Here is a 23161-nt window from a genome sequence, read left to right on the forward strand (position 1 = left end):
GCTAGACAGCAGAGGACTGCTGAGACTCAGAAATTCTGTGTTTGGTTCCAACTTCTGAAGAAAACTGTGTTGTAGTGATTACAGACCCTTCCTCCCTGTTCTTCCCCAAGCAAACCCCTTCTGTGCTTTTTGTCTTCAGCCTGTACTTGTCCCAGTCATTCTCAAAGCCCTGCTCTCTCCTTAGTCTCCTCTAGTCCCTGTGTATTCAAGTGAGGCTACCCTTCTTCAATCTGTGTGGGTGCTTGTAAGAGGGGCCCTGAGATCACAACAGAGACAGTCTCCTTGCTTTCAGTTCCAGTACAAGGTTCTAAACAGCCCCTAACTAACAGGAGGAAGGAAAGGTCTGATGAGCACCAGCAGCCCTGCAGAGGAGCATGCTTAGTCACTGTAACAGGGCCTCCTCAGTCCCACTTCTATCTCCATCTACACAGCAGAGACCCATGTGCTGGTACAACACCTTGTGCAGTTTATTTATATATGAGTCCCACCACCTTCACTGCATACATAGCACCTTTCCAAACCTGCTTTCCCCCTTTTCACTTCCTTTCTGTGCCTATTTGTGGGCTCTGGCTAATGGCTTTTTTAGCCTTTCTGCCCTGTCCCACCCACAAATTAAGCACAGGCCTGCCTCCTCAGCTCCAATCTGCTATGCCTGTTTGGATCTGCTGTGAACAGAGGGCTGACTCAGGGTTTCATACCTAGCACTCTATCACAGTCGCGCTGTTATTGTGACACATGTGCAGTCCCATTGCATGTAGAATCTCTGTGGGGATAGATCATTCTCCATGCAGACAGAATCTTTAGAGAACAGAGCTGCCTGCTTCTGAACCTCTACTGAGAATGTGCAAACTCTGATTTTTCATAAGTTTATAACTCAGCTAAATGCTTGCAAATCTTCACAGGGACTGCAAAAGGCACAATCCTAATACTATGGTGCCCACCCAGTAAATTTGCATATCAATGATCCAAAGCATCAGGTCAGGAGAGCTTCTCAATTAAATAAAAATAATGAGGAGTCCTTGTGGCACCTTAGAGACTAACAAATTTATTTGGGCATAAGCTTTCATGGGTTAGAACCCACTTCATCAGATGCATGGAGTGAAAATACAGGAGCAGGTATAAATACATGAAAGGATGGGGGTTGCTTTACCAAGTTTGAGGTCAGTCTAATGAGAAATCAATTAACAGCGGATACCAAGGGAGGAAAAATAACTTTTGAAGTGGTAAGAGGGTGGCCCCTTACAGACAGTTGACAAGAAGGTGTGAGTAACAGTAGGGAGAAATTAGTATTGGGGAAATTGTCTGTATTTTCACTCCATGCATCTGATGAAGTGGGCTCTAACCCATGAGAGTTTATGCCCAAATAAATTTGTTAGTCTCTAAGGTGTCACAAGGACTCCTCGTTATTTTTGCTGATACAGACTAACACAGCTACGACTCTGAAACCTCTCAACTAAATGGTTCTAAGAATTTTTTCAACATGAGAAAAACAATATGTTTTCCCCTAATTCTATTCTCAGAAATGGCTGAACTGTTTTAGCTGAAGGTCGAAAAACATTCAGCCTGAGGAAGCACGGAAAATTTCAGTCCAAACAATTAAATTTGACAAAGTTTAAGCAACGGAAAAGAGAGTTTTATAATGGCAAAATTAAGCACTCCTAAATAGGCATTGCTACCAGCTCTAATTTCATGGAATTAATTACTGTACGTTATTAGGTATACACAATATTTAGCCTTCTTCTCTTTTGCTTAATAAGTTGTTTAAAGATATGTTTCATACGCTTTATATGTTCACTGAACATTAGCCAATTTATGAATGAATGAATACTAGTTTCACACATATGAATGTCTCCATTGACTAAACCGGCTGTTGAATCAGCCCGAGAATGAGTCAGCATTCCCATAGAAACAGAAGTAGCTGAACATGTTATCTAAAACTGTATATCATGTGTACCCACAAAGAGGCGTAATTAAAGTTGTATGCACAATCTTATTTTGGGGATTTACTGAAAGGTGAGTGCTTAGCTTTGCAACCTTAACATTCTGTTAAAATAGATTTTGTATGGATTTTGACTATGAAAGATAATAAATATATTGTATTAAAATAATATAGCAAAACTGATTACTAATTTAACAGCTAATATGTTTGCAGAGCATATGAATCTAAATCTTAAATAGCAATGGCTCAGGCAATTCAATCACTTATGCTTGTATTTATAAAGTCACTGAGATTATTGAGATGTATGAACTTCTCACATGGCCAGGTTTACTGGGCTGGTACTTAAGAGTATTATTATTAAATTATACAAAAGAGTCGAAGAGCAGTAAACCAAAGAACAATAATTCTTTAATTTGCATCATGAAGAAAAACATTGTAGATGAGACTTGAATGGTAGATAAACAAAGAGTAAGAGAAACGGACCAGCAGAAAGACAGAACTCTTTTAAGCATTTCCGATTTATAATGACTGGTGCATCTGAAGAAGTGAGGTTTTTACCCACTAAAGCTTATGCTCAAATAAATCTGTTAGTCTTTAAGGTGCCACTGCACTCCTTGTGGATTATAAGAAACAGTTCCAGAGTTACATCGAAAGTCTATCTGTGTCCGCATGTTAATTAAAAAATTAGACAGATGAGAACATCTAAAGAATTTAAACAATTTGAAAAAATGAACTCAGGGGAAGTTGATTTTTTCTGAGATGCTGCGGTTATTGGTTGAGACTTTGAGTGCCGCTGTTGGCCAATCAGGGGGAGAAATGCAATGAGAGATCCAGGAAGCCCTGCTATTGTTGCACAGCACAGAACACAAAGAGATCAGACTCACGTTTATCGGGTCTGGAGACTAAAGGGAACATCGTCGATTGAACTCAATCCCTCCTCCACCCAGGCTTCGAAGAAGTATTTCGGAAACACTCCTCTAAAGAGTTATATCTATAATAGCTGTACAGAAATCTCATGAATACCAATCTGAGGCAATTCTTCGCTTGCTGGAAATGGTTGATTCACAAGGGCACCGGAACTGGTTACCGTTTGGGAAGTAGTTTCTGGGCAGAATGGTTATTCGATTCCTGAGGCAATTAAGAAAGTGTCTTTCTTGGGGATATCGCAAAGGATCTGGGGCTGTGTAAAAAGGGGCTCTCAGACCACAGAATCCGGATCATATTGAAAGGTGGGACGCAGTATTTACTCAGTCTAAACAGCGACCATTTATATTTGTGAGACAAAATAGAGAAGAGATCTAAGGCCGAATACGAGGTCTCTGTTACTTCTTTGAAGTTTTAGTAGATGATATATTAAAGGTTTTGCAACAGAAATGGAAATCGCAGACATTAATGATAATGCGCCAAGCTTCCAAGCTACATGGAAACTTTTTAAAGACATGATAATAGAGGCTCAACTTAAATGTATAGCCCAAATTTAAAAAAAAAAATAGTAAGAGAACCAAAAAATGCCACCGTGGCTAAACAACAAAGTAAAAGAAGCAGTGAGAGGCAAAAAGGCATCCTTTTAAAAGTGGAAGTTAAATCCTAGTGAGGAAAATAGAAAGGTGCATAAAATCTGGCAAGTTAAGTGTAAAAATATAATTAGGAAGGCCAAAAAAGAATTTGAAGAATAGCTAGCTAAAGACTCAGAAAGTAATGGCAAATAATAATAATAATAATAATTAATAATTAATTAAGAACATCAGAAGCAGGAAGCCTGCTAAACAACCAATAAGGCCACTGGATGGTCCAGATGCATAAGGAGCACTCAAGGATGATAAGGCCATCGCGGAGAAGCTAAATGCAGGGGTGAAAAGAACTTAAATTTCTTACCGGTATGGTTGTATCGCAACCCCCTTTCCCACCTCCATTCCTACACACTTAGCTTCATGGATCCCTTTGTATGACTTTGATATAGTAGCTGTCTACTAGTTTTATTGGAGAGCAGTGGTTCCCAAACTTGTTCTGCCGCTTGTGCAGGGAAAGCCCCTGGCCGGCGGGGCCAGTTTGTTTACCTGCGGCGTCCACAGGTTCGTCTGATCGCAGCTTCCACTGGCTGCAGTTCGCTGTGCCTGGCCAATGGGGGCTGCGGGAAGTGGCGCGGGCTGAGGAATGTACTGGCCACTGCTTCCAACAGCTCCCATTGGCCTGGAGCAGTGAACTGCGGCCACTGGGAGCAGAGATCAGAGGAACCTGTGGACGTGGCAGGTAAACAAACCGGCCAGGCCCGCCAGGGGCTTTCCCTGAACAAGCAGCCGAACAAGTTTGGGAACCACTGGTCTAGAGTATTGGTAGTAGCTTTAGGGGTATGTCTACACAGCCAATGTTAAAGCGTTGCCCTGGCAGCGCTGCCACAGCAGCGCTTTAACGTGGCTGTGTAATCACGACTCCTGCGCTGGGAGAGAGCTCTCCCAGCTCTGTAATAAAACCACCTCTGCAAGGGGACTAGCTAGCTACCAACACTGGGAGCGTGGCTCCCAGTGCTGTAGCACTGTCTACATTGCCACTTACATTGCTGAAACTTTACTCGCTCAGGGGTGTGAAAAAACACTCCCCTCAGTGACGCAAGTTTCAGGGCTGTAAAGTGCCAGTGTAGACAGTGCACCAGTGCTAAAAACCATGCCCCCAGTGCTGGCAGCATTCCCCTCCTGGAGGTGGGTTTTTTATAGTGCTGAGAGAGCTCTCTCCCAGCACTATGCGGGGATTACACAAGCCATATTAAAGAGCTGCCGGGGCAGTGCTGCCAGGGCAACGCTTTAATGTTGCTAGGGAAGACTTGCCCAAAGCTAGCCTATTTTACCCATTTGTGCTGAATGCTTCAGCCACTTTCTTACTGGTACACTGTACCAGCCCACACCAGCTTACTTTCACCTCTGATTAAACGAATTCCTTGCATAGGTCTTCACGGCTGAGGATGTGAGGGAGATTCCCAAACCTGAGCCATTCTTTTTAGGTGACTAATCTGAGGAACTGTCCCAGATTGAGGTGTCATTAGAGGAGGTTTTGGAACAAACTGATAACTACTAACTGCAGTCTGTAACCTGTCATTTAAATCAGCTTCTGTACCAAATGACTGGAGGATAGCTAATGTGATGCCAATTTTTAAAAAGGGCTCCAGAGATGATCCTGGCAATTTTAGGTTGGTAAGCCTGACTTCAGTACCGGAAAAATTGGTTGAAACTATAGTAAAGAACAAAATTGTCAGACATAGATGAACATAATTTGTTGGAAAAGAGTCAACGTGGTTTTTGTAAAGGGAAATCGTGCCTCACCATCTACTAGAATTCTTAGAGAGGGTCAACAAGCATTTGAACAAGGGGGATCCAGTGGATATAGTGTACTTAGATTTTCAGAAAGCCTTTGGCAAGGTCCCTCACCAAAGGCTCTTAAGCAAAGTAAGCCGTTATGGGATAAGAGGGAGGGTCCTCTCACAGATCGCTAACTGTTTAAAAGATAGGAAACACAGAGTAGGAATAAATGGTCAGTTTTCAGAATGGAGAGAGATAAATCATAGAATCATAGAATATCAGGGTTGGAAGGGACCTCAGGAGGCCATCTAGTCCAACCCCCTGCTCAAAGCAGGACCGATCCCCAAGTGAATCATCCCAGCCAGGGCTTTGTCAAGCCTGACCTTAAAAACTTCTAAGAAAGGAGATTCCACCACCTCCCTAGGTAACACATTCCAGTGTTTCACCACCCTCCTAGTGAAAAAGTTTTTCCTAATATCCAACCTAAACCTCCCCCACTGCAACTTGAGACCATTACTCCTCGTTCTGTCATCTGCCACCACTGAGAACAGTCTAGATCTAACCTCTTTGGAACCCCCTTTCAGGTAGTTGAAAGCAGCTATCAAATCCCCACTCATTCTTCTCTTCTGCAGACTAAACAATCCCAGTTCCCTCAGCCTCTCCTCATAAGTCATGTGTTCCAGTCCCCTAATCATTTTTGTTGCCCTCCGCTGGACTCTTTCCAATTTTCCCACATCCTTCTTGTAGTGAGGGGCCCAAAACTGGACATAGTACTCCAGATGAGGCCTCACCAATGTCGAATAGAGGGGAATGATCACGTCCCCCGATCTGCTGGCAATGCCCCTACTTATACAATCCAAAATGCCATTGGCCTTCTTGGCAACAAGGGCACACTGTTGACTTATATCCAGCTTCTCATCTACTGTAATCCCTATGTCCTTTTCTGCAGAACTGCTGCCTAGCCATTCAGTCCCTAGTCTGTAGCGGTGCATTGGATTCTTCCGTCCTAAGTGCAGGACTCTGCACTTGTCCTTGTTGAACCTCATTGGATTTCTTTTGGCCCAATCCTCTAATTTGTCTAGGGCCCTCTGTATCCTATCCCTACTCTCCAGCTTATCTACCTCTCCTCCCAGTTTAGTGTCATCTGCAAACTTGCTGAGGATGCAATCCACACCATCCTCCAGATCATTAATGAAGATATTAAACAAAAGTAGCCCCAGGACTGACCCTTGGGGCAATCCACTTGATACCGGCTGCCAACTAGACATGGAGCCATTGATCACTACCCACTGAGCCCGAAAATCTAGCCAGCTTTCTACCCACCTTATAGTGCATTCATCCAGCCCATACTTCTTTAACTTACTGGCAAGAATATAAAATGATGGGTTCTAAATTAGCTGTTACCATTCAAGAAAGATATCTTAAAGTCATTATGGATAGTTCTCTGAAAACATCCATTCAACATGCAGCGGCAGTCAAAAAAGTGAACAGAATTTTGGAAATCATTAAGAAAGAGCTAGATAATAAGACAGCAAATATCATATTGCCACTATATAAATCCATGGTACACCCATATCTTGAATACTGGGTGTTATCACCCTATCTCAAAAAAGATATATTAGAATTGGAAAAGGTTCAGAATTGAGCAACAAAATTATTAGGGGTATGGAACGGCTTCCGTATGAGGAGAGATTAATAAGACTGGGACTTTTCAGCTTGGAAAAGAGACGATTAAGGGGGGATATGATTGAGGTCTATAAAATCATGACTGATGTAGAGAAAGTAAATAAGGAATTGTTATTTACTTCTTCTCATAACACAAGAACTAGAGGTCACCAAATGAAATTAATAGGCAGCAGGTTTAAAACAAACAAAATTGAGTATTTTTTTACACAACACACAGTCAGTCTCCCATATTCCATAGCTGCCTTGCAGTTCAGCAACACAAAAATGAGAGCTGCTCTGACAGTGGAGAAGTGAGTGGCAATCACTATTTGGAAGCTTGCAATGCCAGACAGTTACCAGTCATTGGGGAATCAATTTGGAGTAGGTAAATCAACTGTGGGAGCTGCTGTGCTCCAAGTGTACAGGGCCATTAATTGACTTCTGCTATGCAGTGTAGTGAATCTGGGAAATGTGCAGGACATAGTGAATGGTTTTGATGCGATGGGGTTCCCTAATTGCAGTGGAGCAATAGATGGCACGCATATCCCCATATTGCTATCAGACCACCTTTCCACAGAGTACATAAACCAAAAGGGATACTTTTCAATGGTGTTGCAAGTGCTGGTGAATCACAAGGGGTGTTTCACCGACATCAGTGTAGGATGATTGGGAAAGGTTCATGACATGCAAATCTTTAGGAACTCAGGTCTGTTAAAAAAGCTGCAATCCTGGGGGTTTTTTTTCAGACCACAAAATGAACATTGACAATGTTGAGATACCTATAGTTATCCTGGGGAATCCAGCCTACCCTTTGCTCCCATGGCTTATGAAGCCATACACTGGCCATCGGGACAGCCGTAAAGACCAGTTCAACTATAGGCTCAGCAAGCGCACAATGGTGGTCGAATGTGCCTTTGGTCATTTAAAGGGCACTGGAAAAGTTTACTAACAAGGTTGGACCTTTGTGAAGAGAACATCTCCATGGTTATAGCTGCCTGCTGTGTGCTCTATAATATCTGTGAAAAAAGGGGGGAAATTTTCTGCAGGTGTGGGCAGTTGAGACAGATTGCATGGTAGCCATTTTTGAGCAACCAGACACCAGGGCAATGAGAAGAGCACAGCAAAGGGCGCTAAATATCTGCGAGGCTTTGAAAAGCCATTTCATTAATGAGTCACAGTAATGTGAGCTGCTTGTCTGCAATGAGCTTTCCAAAACCTTCACCTGGCTTGTATCACTGTCCCTGTAAAGCCAACCCCCTGTCCAAGCCCACTGCTTCTACTCAATAAAGAACATTTATTTCTTAAATCCATTTACTTTATTTAACAAACATAAATAAAGAGGGAGAACAAAAAAAAAGGTAACCTTGGGCAAAAGGGATTGTAAAGTTGGAATGGGAGAAACGTTTTCAGCTGTGTAACGTAACACTACATTCTAGACCATCAAAGCTCTGTGAATGGGCACCTTCAGTTCCTTGTACCCTCCCCCTGAGTTAAGTGAAAGGGCTAATGGACTTTTTGTCCATGCCTCATGGAACACTTGGGGGAGGGTGATTCTGCACTAAGCAATGCTGCCTGACTGTCCACCAGGGTCTTCAGAGGGACTCTACACTCCTGTTTCTGTTCTGGCAGTTCAACCAGACACCTTAACATGTCTGCTTGGTCCCTCATAATCCAAAGCATCTCATCCTGTGCTGCACACTCTTGCTCACGGGAAGCTTTCCATGTCCATGTCTAACTTCTCAGACAGTGAAATCCTCCATGGTCTCACCTCTGTGTCAGCGCTCCCGGAGGCATGCATTGTCTCAGTGAACATGTCCTCCCATGTTCTCTTTCTCCTCCTTCTAATCAGTGAAAGTCTGCTTTCAGGTGTTGATGGCATGCTGAAGGACACATTTCCAGTGGTCAGTCATAAGAAAAAATAATGGAGCCATTGTACATGAATAATATGTTTCCATAGCAAGGCCCTTTCCAGAAAAAACAAACAAACCAACGTTATTACACTAGGTGCAAGCCATAACATAATCAGAATCTGTAACCGTTCACTGCACCATTTTGCTGCTCCAGTCATGGCGAGTAGCGTCCCCCGCGCCCCCCCCCCCTCGAGTCATGGGTGACCGCACTTTTAATGAAGTTTATGGCAGGCTTATGTCGGGAGCAGAGGTAGCTAGTCAAACAATGGCCCTTCCACATAGCACCATGGGAAGCTGTTTACGAATGGGGCGGAGGCAGGAAACATTTTCACTCCCAAATTGCAGAATCTCATATGTGGGGCCCCAGTCCCCTATTAGCCACTTAAACTACTTGCTGACCCATGCCAAAAACAGTAAAGGCACATTAGTGGCTGCGTGGTTTGGCGATCCGGAATGTGGGAGGGTGGAGTGGGTCTACATGCTCTTTTTTTTCTTGTAAGAGCACTTTTAATGAGAAGTTTCCCCTAGGCAACCCTATATGATATCAGTCTCCTGAGGGTAACAGAGCTGGAAAGGAAGGAGATGCTGCAAGTGTCTGGCTATAAACCTGGTCCTTATGTTGTTATGCTGTGTACTGCAGTGATGACAACAGAATTAATTCAGGAGTTGCGTGGGAAAGTGTCCTACCATAGTGGAAGAAATAAGACTGCCCTGCCCAGAAACCTTCTGCAAAGGATTGCAGAGTACCTTCACGAAAGTTTCCTAAAGATATCCATGGAGGATTCCTGGGCTATCCCAGTCCACATAAACATTATTTTCCAGGGGCCACCCTGTGCATAGGTGGAGCGGCCTCTTGTAAACACAGAACCACAGCACCTCACTTTTTCTTCACAGTAAACATGTAATATCACCAAATGTGCGTGCCCACTAAAGTTTAACTAGACTTTGATTGTAACTGTATACTCACCAGAGGTGCCTTCCCCGGCATCATGGTGAGCCACCATGATGTCCTGCAACCCACAGGACTCCAGGGTTAAAAATATTTCCTGGCTCTTGGGGAGAATGGATCCACCACTCACCTGTCTCCCATTCTCCTCCTCTTACTCATCCACCATATCGTCCTCCTTGTTGTCCCTAGACTCACACACCTGTGGGATGTCCATGTTGCTTTTGGGAGTACTGGTAGGGTTACCCCCAAGAATCGCATGCAGCTCATTGCAGAACCGGCATGTGTGGGCTTCAGCACCAGAATGCCTGTTCGCCTCCCTTGACTTCTGGTACACTTGGCGAAGTTCTTTTATTTTCATATGGCACTGCTGTGTGTCCCTTGTGTAGCCCTTCTCCCTCATTCCACAGGTGATCTTTGCGTAGATGTCAGCATTTCTTCTGCTGGATTGGAGCTCTGCCTGCACAGACTCTTCTCCCCACACAGCAATGAGATCCATCACCTCCCGTGCAGACCAGGCTGGAGCATGTTTGGGGTGTGTAGTCTTCATGATCAGCTGTGCTCAAACTGGCATGCTCCCAATTCTGATCAAACCAGAAATGGGAAATCAAAAATTCCCAGGGCATTAGCAGGGATGGGGCTGTTTCCTTTGTACCTGGCGGCAGTGCAGTAGAGTTGAGAACGATCTCTAGAGTGGTCACAGATGAGCATTGTGGGACACCACCTGGAGGCCAATTACGTTGAATTACACAATACTGCATCTTCACTGCCTTGCAGTCGACCCATGAAAATCAAATTAAGTGCTACACCTCTGGCAGAGGTGGATTACAGAAGTTGACATTAGAAGTAACTTAGGTTGGCATAAAGGATCTGGTAGTGTAGACACATACATTAACAGGTCAACTTAAGGTGGCTTTCTTGACCTAACTGTGTAGTGTAGACCAGGCCTCAGCTAAAATGAAAGCAAAAGGGATGGGACTCAAATACAGTGGGACAGGAACAGGCTGGGGACTCAGACCACAAGTACTGTTTTCCCAATACTTTATTCTCTTTGCTTTGCCGAGTGCTCTCTGAACAGACTTGATTCCTGAGGAAATTGCAAAAGGCTCCTTGTGGGGAATCTCAAGTATTTGAGACTGAATGTCAGAGAGCTGCCTCAGAGAAAGCTCTGTGTTCTTGCTATGGCTAAAAAGCAATACTTCGTTGTCAATGTAGAAAATGGAAACTTGTATGTAAATGACAGAATAGACCGAGAGGGAACAAGCGGGAAATCTCCAGTCTGTTTTATAAAACTGGAAAGTGTAACTGAAAACCCTTTGAAAGTTTCCCATGTGAATGTTGAAATCCGGGACTTAAATGGTAATGCACCGCAGTTCAAAGGAAGTAACGCTGATCTAGAAATGATTAATGAACATTGCCGAGTGCCGAATTTCCACTGGATTCTGCACAGAATCTGATGTTGGGAAGAATTAATTACAGAATTACCAGCTCAGCCCAAACCAACGTTTCTCCCTAGCAGTGAAGGGTAGACAGGATGGCAGTAACTACTCAGAACTATTCCTAGAGAAACACTTGGGTGGGGAATGGCAAGTAACTCATCACTTGATCCTGACGGCTGTGGAAGTGGGAGATCCAGTCAGAACCTGGACTGCTCAAATTAAGATTAATTTGACGCCAATGAGAATCCCCCGGTATTCACTGAACAGATCTACGAAGTCAGCCTGAGAGAAAATCTATCAAAATAATTCTTTGTACTGCAGGTGAAAGCCAGGAATAATGAGGAAGGTCTTAACGCACGATTCACATTGAGGATCATACATTCAGCATCATACCAGAAAATGGTCTGCAAATGTTTACTCGGGATCCCAAAAACGGTAAAACTACAATTAAAGGAATTTGGGACTTCGAAGAGCAGAATAATACATCTTCGGAGCGGAAGCCAAAGATGGAGGGAAATAGCTGCCCACAGCAAGGTAGAAGTGGATATTGTTGATCGGAAGGACAACGCCCCCCAGCTGATATCTGCATCAGTGTCCAGCCCACTTCTCGAAGACTGTCTCCCTTGGACAGTGATAGCTCTGATCTGCTTATCCGTCTGAGATGCAGAAGATGGCAAGGTTAAATGGCATATAAAGGGTAACTCTCTGTTTCAGATAATATCCTTTCCTAACAATTATTATAAGATGGTCATGGAGAACACTCAGGCGGAGTATAATATTACAGTTATAGCCAGAGACAAAGACACCCCCATCTCTACACAGAAAACCATCCTGTGTTTTGATAATGACTTCAAAAAGTATATTGTTTTGCTTTGTGTGTTCAGTTTTAAAATATACCTTAATTAGGACACGATTATATACAGTGCTGAAAAAGTAAGCTGGCACATAGGGAAACAGACACCACGTTATTTATTTGAGCAGTTGTAATTATTAGTTGAGACTCTGAGCGCCGCTGTTCACCACTCGGGGAGAGAGACGCAACGAGAAATGGAGCAGACAGACCAGTGTTTCACAGCACAGAACAGAGATTAAATCATCTTCAAACGGCAGCATCGCTGAATAAATCCTCTGCACTCGGCTTGGATTATAAACCCAACAGAAGAAAGCCTGTCTCCGAACTCTGCGTGCTGGTTTCATCTCAGACGTCTCTTTAGAGAGTTGGAAATGGCGAATGTACACATGCTGCTGGAAAACAAAGGACGAGTCCTGTTCTGCCTCATATTAGTTAATGTTTGGGAGGCAGTTTCTGGACAGATTCGCTATTCGATTCCTGAGGAAATGCAGAAAGGCTCTTCCGTGGGGAATATCGCAAAGGATCTGGGGCTGGCTATAACGGGGCTCTCAGACCGTGAAGTCCGCATTGTTGGCAGAGGTAGGACTCAGTATTTTACTTTGAATATTAAAAGCGGCCATTTATACCCCACGGAAAGAGTAGACAGAGAGCAGATCTGTGGCCAGAAGCAAACGTGTCTGCTAAATTTTGAAATTATAGTAGAGGACAAAATGAAGGTTTTCGGAGTTGAAGTTGAAATCACAGATATTAATGACAACGAGCCCCGCTTCCAGGAAGATGAATTGGAATTTAGAATCAGTGAGTTAGCCGCTGTGGGAACCCGATATTCTCTTGAGGGGGCGCAGGATCCAGATTTGGGAACCAATTCTGTGCAGGGCTATTATCTCAGCAGTAACAAACACTTCTCTCTGGATGTGCAAACGGGAGCTGATGGGGACAAATATGCCGAACTGGTGCTGGAAAGGTCTCTAGACCGGGAAGAACAAGATGTTCACGATCTAATCCTCACAGCCACTGACGGGGGAGATCCAGTCAGGTCCGGCACTGCGGAGATCCGCGTTATTGTCCTTGACGCAAATGACAATGCACCAGTTTTCAGTCAGCCTGTCTATAAAGTGAGTGTTTTGGAAAATGTGCCTGTCGGGTCTCTGCTGCTGACAGTAAACACCACAGATCCGGACGAAGCGATAAATTCGGAGGTCACATATTCACTCCGGAAGATGAAAGACAAAGCGTCCCAGATATTCCAGGTGGATTCTAAAACGGGGGAAATATCAACTGTGGGAAACCTGGATTATGAGGAAGCTGCATCATATGAAATGGAGGTTCAAGCAAAGGACGTTGGAGACCTCTCGGCCAGGTCTAAAGTTCTGATAGCTGTTATTGATATCAATGATAATGCTCCTGAAATTACAGTCACGTCTGTAATCAAGTCAGTGAGTGAAGACAGCCCTCCAGGGACTGTGATCGCTCTAATAAATTTACATGATCGAGATTCAGGGGAGAATGGAGAGGTCACGTGCTCCATACCCAGAAACATCCCATTCAGGTTACAGAAATCATTTGACAATTATTACAGCTTGGTGAGTGACAGAGCATTGGACCGGGAGCAGGTCTCCGATTACAATGTAACTATCACAGCCACAGACCGAGGGACTCCACCTTTATCCTCAACAACAACTATTTTAGTACAGCTTTCAGACATAAACGACAACGCTCCTATTTTCAACCAGACATCCTACACTTTGTACATCACTGAGAACAATCCCAGAGGAACTTCCGTTTGTTCCCTGAAAGCGAATGATCCTGACTCGGGGGAGAACGCCAGAGTCACTTACTCCATTACTGGAACTCAGATCCAGGAAGCTCCGCTCCCCTCCTCCATCTCCATTAACTCTGAGACTGGGGCTCTCTACGCTCTGCGCTCCTTCGATTACGAACAGTTCCGGGAGATTCGGTTCCAAGTGCAGGCTCAGGATGGGGGTTCCCCACCTCTCAGCAGTAATGTCTCCGTCACTCTCTTTATACTGGATCAGAATGACAACAGCCCGCACATCTTACACCCCTCCTTTCCCACCGATGGCTCCACGGGAGTGGAGTTGGCCCCTCGCTCCTCTGAGCCGGGTTACCTGGTCACTAAGGTGGTGGCGGTGGATGCAGACTCCGGGCAGAACGCCTGGCTCTCCTACCAGCTGCTGAAGGCTACAGAGCCGGGGCTCTTCTCTGTGGGACTCCACAGCGGCGAGATCAGGACAGCGCGCTCCTTTGCAGACAAAGATGCGCTCAAGCAAAGTCTGGTGGTTTTAGTGAAGGACAACGGGCAGCCCCCTCTCTCTGCCACGGCCACTGTCACGGTGGTGGTGGCTGATAGCATCCCCGAAATCCTCTCCGATTTAAGCAGCCTCTCAGCTCCTGCAGACCCCCAGTCCAGCCTCACCTTGTATTTGGTGATCGCTGTGGCTTCCGTTTCCTGCTTGTTCTTTACCTTTATCCTAGTGTTCCTGGCCCTGAGGCTCCGCAGGTGGCGAAACTCGCAGCTGTTTGACTCCTCGAATGTGACTTTCAGTGGAGTTCCCGTCTCGCAGTTTGTGGGGATCGATGGAGTCAGAGCTTTTCTTCACTCCTACTCACATGAGGTTTCTCTAACCACGGACTCCAGAAAGAGCCAGTGTATCCAGTCAGCATTAAACTATTCAAATAGGCCGATTGATGAGAAAAAGGAAGGTCTCTTAATTGCAGAAAATTTGAGGAATAATGAGAGGAATGATGCGCTTGGTCCGGTAAGTTTTCTTTACTTGCTTTTTTAAATGTTTTGACGCGTAATTATATAGTTTTATTCAGTGGATACTGGAAGCAGCTCTTGTGCAGAGCAAACATTCGGGGGAACCCTGCTTGTCTCTCTTCCTGCGATCTTGGTTCAGAACCTGTAAACAGTCGGAGAAGGCAGAATTAGGATAAAATCGTCTATACTCATGCATTAATAGGAATTGAAACTATCTGTTGTTGTTATTCAAGTGTGACAGACTCTAATTCACATTTTTAAACCGAATTTAGTAGGGCATGAGCCGAAGAAAAATAAATTATTATACCTTTCTAGAATGGGTTTTATCAAGAATTCACCGGAACTGCTTCGGAATCTCTATATTTCTAACACCGAATACTCTCCTTAAGGAAGGCTTCCATAAGGAACCTGGTCACGTTTTTAACTTTTGTATTACAGTGTTTGTGAGAATAAAATAAAATATCCTTCGATATAGTGAAGATTGTATATTCTGTGTAAGATACATTTCTCTTTTTAGTGCACAATTAGAATAGAAGAGGGGAAAATATCTTGAAAGCCAACTTTGCAAAATGTAATTGCATAAGAAATTACTTAGGACAATTACATTTATTTTACATTATTTATTTAGTTTCGTGCCCAGACTTGCAGTTTCGTTTAAGGACATAAACAATTACACCCATTTTCTCATAATTTGGCTCGTTTATGTTAAGTGACGTTACATCTGGTGAGAATAAAAATATTGGTAGTAGGAAAAGAGGAGTACGTGGGAGACCTGGTTAACATCAGTGCTTCACTCCCTGCCTTACAATGGCAAAGACACTATGTAGTCTCAAGGTCCTGCAAGACTTCTCAATACGTCTAGTTTTCCAGATAGCAGTGGACGCTAAAAACACTTTCTTGCCACCTATGGCTAGCCCGATTGCTGCATCCAACAGGTAGTACCAAGACTTAGCCACAGTGATGCATGCATTTGTAACCTCCAGGATCAACTGCTGCAATTCTCTATATTTAAGAACAAAGTGCCATTTAAAAAGATAAGACTAGTTAACACAGGTTGTCATAAATATAAAGGGAAGGGTAAACCCCTTTGAAATCCCTCCTGGCCAGGGGAAAGCTCCTCTCACCTGTAAAGGGTTAAGAAGCTAAAGGTAACCTCGCTGGCACCTGACCAAAATGACCAATGAGGGGACAAGATACTTTCAAAAGCTGGGAGGAGGGAGAGAAACAAAGGGTCTGTGTCTGTCTGTATGCTGCTTTTGCCAGGGACAGAACAGGAATGGAGTCTTAGAACTTTTAGTAAGTAATCTAGCTAGGTATGTGTTAGATTATGATTTCTTTAAATGGCTGAGAAAAGAATTGTGCTGAATAGAATAACTATTTCTGTCTGTGTATCTTTTTTGTAACTTAAGGTTTTGCCTAGAGGGGTTCTCTATGTTTTTGAATCTAATTACCCTGTAAGATATCTACCATCCTGATTTTACAGGGGGGATTTCTTTATTTCTATTTACTTCTATTTTCTATTAAAAGTCTTCTTGTAAAAAACTGAATGCTTTTTCATTGTTCTCAGATCCAAGGGTTTGGGTCTGTGGTCACCTATGCAAATTGGTGAGGCTTTTTATCCAACATTTCCCAGGAAAGGGGGGGTGCAAGTGTTGGGAGGATTGTTCATTGTTCTTAAGATCCAAGGGTCTGGGTCTGTAGTCACCTAGGCAAATTGGTGAGGCTTTTTACCAAACCTTGTCCAGGAAGTGGGGTGCAGGGTTTTGGGAAGTATTTTGGGGGGAAGGACGCGTCCAAACAGCTCTTCCCCAGTAACCAGTATTAGTTTGGTGGTGGTAGCGGCCATTCCAAGGACCACGGGTGGAATACTTTGTACCTTGGGGAAGTTTTGACCTAAGCTGGTAAAGATAAGCTTAGGAGGTTTTTCATGCAGGTCCCCACATCTGTACCCTAGAGTTCAGAGTGGGGGAGGAACCTTGACATGGTGGCAGCGGTGGGATTAACCTGAAATCATTTTGAGATCCAGTTGAGATTTTTTGAACTAGAAATACAGATTTTAAAAAGGAGTTTTTTTTTTTCCTTTGGAAAGCAGTTGAAACTGAAAGCAGATTGTTTTTCTCTGCTTTGTGGCCAAGCAGAGACAAAAGGGGATTATCTTGTGAATTGCAGGTTTTCTTTGCCTGGAGGCAGGGTACTTAACTCCTGCAGGGAAATTCACAGTCTTCCAACCCAGAGGTTTTTTTTTTTTTCCTTCCTAAAAGTAAATAGGGGGTGTGTGCTCTACCCATTTGCCTGGAGACAAAAGTGGCAGGGGTGTTTTTTTAGGATTTTGATTTTTTTGTTTTACAAGGAGCACAGGTTTGAAAGGGAATTTTTTTTTTCTTTGGGCTGGGTAAGCAGGTTTCCAAGTAGTTGGAGGTTTTTTGCTTTAATTTGGGCCCAGAGCAGAGACAAGGGAATTGTCTTTTTCTGTAGGCTGACAATCACTATCAGAGAATAGGTATTCTATTCCAGCACAGCAAAATTTTACAGCCAAGTTTTGTTTGTTTATTTCTAAACCTCGGGTGTAAAGTTAGTTAAAAACAGAGAGGTTAGAATGGCAAAATCCGCGGCTCGACTACAGCTCGAATTAGCCAAATTTCAGGCTGAGGAAAGACAAAGGGAACATGAAAGACAGATAGAACTCATGCGGCTGAAGAAGGAACAAGAAAGGGAGGCAGCGAGAGAAGCAGAACAACACCAAGCAGCTGCTCACAGGAGAGCTATGGAAGCGAGGGACAAAGAACTGGAGGAGAAGGAAAAAGAGAGGAAGTATGTGGAGGAGATGGAGAAGATAAAGGCTCAGCAGAATATCCCAACAAACCCAACACTCTCACAAATCTTGGAGACAGGCCAGTCCTTGCCTACAGACAGCCCCGCAACCTGAAGCAAATACTCACCAACAACCACATACCACACAACAGAACCACTAACCCAGGAACTTATCCTTGCAACAAAGCCCGTTGCCAATTGTGCCCACATATCTATTCAGGGGACACCATCACAGGGCCTAATAACATCAGCCACACTATCAGAGGCTCGTTCACCTGCACATCCACCAATGTGATTTATGCCATCATGTGCCAGCAATGCCCCTCTGCCATGTACATTGGTCAAACTGGACAGTCTCTACGTAAAAGAATAAATGGACACAAATCAGATGTCAAGAATTATAACATTCATAAACCAGTCGGAGAACACTTCAATCTCTCTGGTCACGCAATCACAGACATGAAGGTCGCTATCTTAAAACAAAAAAACTTCAAATCCAGACTCCAGCGAGAAACTGCTGAATTGGAATTCATTTGCAAATTGGATACTATTAATTTAGGCTTAAATAGAGACTGGGAGTGGCTAAGTCATTATGCAAGGTAGCCTATTTCCTCTTGTTTTTTCCTCCCCCCCCCCCCCAGATGTTCTGGTTTAACTTGGATTTAAACTTGGAGAGTGGTCAGTTTGGACGAGCTATTACCAGCAGGAGAGTGAGTCTGTGTGTGTATGGGGGTGGATTTTTGGAGGGGGGTGAGGGAGTGAGAGAACCTGGATTTGTGCAGGAAATGGCCTAACTTCATTATCATGCACATTGTGTAAAGAGTTGTCACTTTGGATGGGCTATCACCAGCAGGAGAGTGAATTTGTGTGGGGGGGTGGAGGGTGAGAAAACCTGGATTTGTGCTGGAAATGGCCTAACCTGACGATTACTTTAGATAAGCTATTACCAGCAGGACAGTGGGGTGGGAGGAGGTATTGTTTCATATTCTCTGTGTATATATAAAGTCTGCTGCAGTTTCCACGGTATGTATCTGATGAAGTGAGCTGTAGCTCACGAAAGCTCATGCTCAAATAAACTGGTTAGTCTCTAAGGTGCCACAAGTACTCCTTTTCTTTCTTCCAACAAACCCTAGTAATCCTTCTCCAAGTACCACTTCCCATCCCAGAAAGTTCCCCACTTACAAGGCAGGCGATGATACTGAGGCCTTCCTAGAAAACTTCGAAAGGGCCTGCCTTGGGTACAACATCTCTACTGACCAATACATGGTAGAGCTGAGGCCGCAGCTCAGTGGACCCTTAGCTGAGGTGGCAGCTGAAATGCCTAAAGAACACATGAACAAGTATGAACTGTTTAAATCCAAGGCGAGAGTCAGAATGGGGATAACACCCGAGCAGTCTCGTCGGAGGTTCAGAGCCCTAAGGTGGAAACCAGATATGTCATTTACCCGACATGCCTACCACATTGTGAAACATTGGGATGCCTGGATATCAGGAGCAAGTGTTGAATCTCCAGTAAATTTGCCCTTCCTAATGCAAATGGAACAATTCTTAGAGGGTGTTCCTGAGGAAATAGAAAGATACATCCTAGATGGGAAACCCAAAACTGTAATCGAGGCAGGAGAGATTGGAGCCAGATGGGTGGAGGTGGCAGAGAAGAAGAAAACTGGTCGCAGTTGGAGCGGAGACCAGAAGGGACCACCCCAGACCACACCCTATTACCGGGGGCCGCCCAAGGCCCCACCTACCTCCCAAAGAACCCTCCAGACCCCTTATCGTCCTGCCACCCCGTTCTCCAGCAACCCTCCTCGCCCCAGTGACCCGTCAGCTGGACGATGTTTTAAATGTAACGAGCTGGGGCATGTAAAGGCCAACTGCCCCAAGAACCCCAACAGATTACAGTTCATTGCACCGGAATCACACCAGAGGTCCACAGGCCCAGATACCTCCCAGATACCCTTGGAGCGGAGGGAAACTGTGAGTGTGGGCGGGAAGAAGGTCACCGCGTGGAGGGACACCGGAGCACAAGTGTCAGCTATCCATGCTTCCTTAGTGGACCCCAATTTAATCAACCCAGAGATCCAAGTGACGATTCAACCCTTCAAGTCCAACTCTTTCAATTTGCCTACAGCCAAGTTGCCTGTCCAGTACAAGGGCTGGTCAGGAATGTGGACTTTTGCAGTCTATGATGATTATCCCATCCCCATGCTGTTGGGGGAAGACTTGGCCAATCATGTGAAGCAGGCCAAGAGGGTGGGAATGGTCACCCGCAGCCAGGCTAAACAAGCCGTGAGGCCTAGCTCTGTTCCGGAAACTTCTATCAGGACCCAGTCAGAGGTGATGGACCCGGACCCCAGGCCAATGTCTGCAACAGCAGTAGTGGATCCAGTCCCAGAGACCCAGACGGAACCAGTCCCAGAACCGGAACCAGCCGAACAACCAACACCAGACCCCGTGCCAGCACTGAATCCAGTACTTGCAACCTCAAAACCAGAGGGCCCCACCGAACCTGAACTGGCAGCAGCCGATAACCCTACACAAGAGGCTCAGCCGGAGCTTGAATCCCAACCTAGTGCACCAGCGGAGAGCGGTTCACAGTCAACAGAAACAGCTCCATCCCCTATATCGCTTCCAGAGGGACCAAGCCTAGGTCCACAATCCAATGAGGAACTGATGTCCCCAGCATCAAGGGAACAGTTCCAGACCGAACAGGAAGCAGATGAAAGCCTCCAGAGAGCTTGGACGGCGGCACGGAGCAACCCACCGCCTCTCAACTCTTCTAATCGATCCAGGTTTGTTGTAGAAAGAGGACTTTTATACAAGGAAACTCTTTCTGGTGGACACCAGGAAGACTGGCATCCTGAGAGACAGTTGGTAGTTCCAACTAAATACCGGGCCAAGCTCTTGAGCTTAGCCCACGATCACCCTAGTGGCCATGCTGGGGTGAACAGGACCAAAGACCGTTTGGGGGGGTCATTCCACTGGGAGGGAATGGGCAAGGATGTTTCTACCTATGTCCAGTCTTGTGAGGTGTGCCAAAGAGTGGGAAAACCCCAAGACCAGGTCAAAGCCCCTCTACAACCACTCCCCATCATTGAAGTTCCATTTCAGCGAGTAGCTGTGGATATTCTGGGTCCTTTTCCGAAAAAGACAGCCAGAGGAAAGCAGTACATACTGACTTTCATGGATTTTGCCACCCGATGGCCGGAAGCAGTAGCTCTAAGCAACACCAGGGCTAAAAGTGTATGCCAGGCACTAGCAGACATTTTTGCCAGGGTAGGTTGGCCCTCCGACATCCTCACAGATGCAGGGACTAATTTCCTGGCAGGAACTATGAAAAACCTTTGGGAAGCTCATGGGGTAAATCACTTGGTTGCCACTCCTTACCACCATCAAACAAATGGGATGGTGGAGAAGTTTAATGGAACTTTGGGGGCCATGATACGTAAATTCGTAAATGAGCACTCCAATGATTGGGACCTAGTGTTGCAGCAGTTGCTCTTTGCCTACAGAGCTGTACCACATCCCAGTTTAGGGTTTTCCCCATTTGAACTTGTATATGGCCGTGAGGTTAAGGGGCCATTGCAGTTGGTGAAGCAGCAATGGGAGGGATTTACACCTTCTCCAGGAACTAACATTCTGGACTTTGTAACCAACCTACAAAACACCCTCCGAACCTCTTTAGCCTTTGCTAAAGAAAACTTACAGGATGCTCAAAAAGAGCAAAAAGCCTGGTATGATAAACATGCCAGAGAGCGTTCCTTCAAAGTAGGAGACCAGGTCATGGTCTTAAGGGCGCTCCAGGCCCATAAAATGGAAGCATCGTGGGAAGGGCCATTCATGGTCCGGGAGCGCCTGGGAGCTGTTAATTATCTCATAGCATTCCCCACCTCCAACCGAAAGCCTAAGGTGTACCATATTAATTCTCTAAAGCCCTTTTATTCCAGAGAATTAAAGGTTTGTCAGTTTACAGCCCAGGGAGAAGATGATGCTGAGTGGCCTGAAGGTGTCTACTACGAAGGGAAATGTGCTGGTGGTGTGGAAGAGGTGAACCTCTCCATGACCCTTGGGCGTATGCAGCGACAGCAGATCCAGGAGCTGTGCACTAGCTACGCGCCAACGTTCTCAGCCACCCCAGGACTGACTGAACGGGCATACCACTCCATTGACACAGTGTTTCTCAGCAAAATACTGTCTGAGAGGGAAAGCAACTGGTCAGTCACTGAAAAAGAATGTTATGCCATTGTCTACGCTCTGGAAAAGCTACGCCCATATGTTTGGGGATGGCGTTTCCACCTGCAAACCGACCATGCTGCACTGAAGTGGCTTCACACCGTCAAGGAAACTAACAAAAAACTTCTTCGGTGGAGTTTAGCTCTCCAAGATTTTGATTTCGACATCCAACACATCTCAGGAGCTTCTAACAAAGTGGCTGATGCACTCTCCCGTGAAAGTTTCCCAGAGTCAACTGGTTAAAATCGTCCTTGAGATGTGGAAAATATTGTTAGTCTTTATGTACTTGGTAGTATATTTAGAGATGCATGTGTCTTATTAACTCTGTTTTTCCTAGAGCTCCAGGAAGAAATCCCAGCCAGTGTTTCACCCTAGCTGAGATTTGGGGGGCGTGTCATAAATATAAAGGGAAGGGTAAACCCCTTTGAAATCCCTCCTGGCCAGGGGAAAGCTCCTCTCACCTGTAAAGGGTTAAGAAGCTAAAGGTAACCTCGCTGGCACCTGACCAAAATGACCAATGAGGGGACAAGATACTTTCAAAAGCTGGGAGGAGGGAGAGAAACAAAGGGTCTGTGTCTGTCTGTATGCTGCTTTTGCCAGGGACAGAACAGGAATGGAGTCTTAGAACTTTTAGTAAGTAATCTAGCTAGGTATGTGTTAGATTATGATTTCTTTAAATGGCTGAGAAAAGAATTGTGCTGAATAGAATAACTATTTCTGTCTGTGTATCTTTTTTGTAACTTAAGGTTTTGCCTAGGGGGGTTCTCTATGTTTTTGAATCTAATTACCCTGTAAGATATCTACCATCCTGATTTTACAGGGGGGATTTCTTTATTTCTATTTACTTCTATTTTCTATTAAAAGTCTTCTTGTAAAAAACTGAATGCTTTTTCATTGTTCTCAGATCCAAGGGTTTGGGTCTGTGGTCACCTATGCAAATTGGTGAGGCTTTTTATCCAACATTTCCCAGGAAAGGGGGGGTGCAAGTGTTGGGAGGATTGTTCATTGTTCTTAAGATCCAAGGGTCTGGGTCTGTAGTCACCTAGGCAAATTGGTGAGGCTTTTTACCAAACCTTGTCCAGGAAGTGGGGTGCAGGGTTTTGGGAAGTATTTTGGGGGGAAGGACGCGTCCAAATAGCTCTTCCCCAGTAACCAGTATTAGTTTGGTGGTGGTAGCGGCCATTCCAAGGACCACGGGTGGAATACTTTGTACCTTGGGGAAGTTTTGACCTAAGCTGGTAAAGATAAGCTTAGGAGGTTTTTCATGCAGGTCCCCACATCTGTACCCTAGAGTTC

The 23161-nt window shown here is 44.8% G+C and overlaps 1 protein-coding gene and 1 pseudogene across 1 annotated transcript in view; both read left to right on the plus strand.

Annotated features, from left to right (window-relative positions):
- The window catches only part of LOC144269650 (protocadherin gamma-A11-like), a 347802-nt gene that overhangs the window by 107757 nt on the left and 216884 nt on the right, over nucleotides 1-23161 (plus strand). The gene's annotated exons all lie outside the window — the stretch shown is intronic.
- On the plus strand, nucleotides 12414-15377 carry LOC144269110 (protocadherin gamma-A12 pseudogene; annotated as a pseudogene).

The sequence above is a fragment of the Eretmochelys imbricata genome, chromosome 8 (genome assembly GCF_965152235.1).
Source record: "Eretmochelys imbricata isolate rEreImb1 chromosome 8, rEreImb1.hap1, whole genome shotgun sequence".
NCBI classification, from domain to species: Eukaryota; Metazoa; Chordata; order Testudines; family Cheloniidae; genus Eretmochelys; species Eretmochelys imbricata.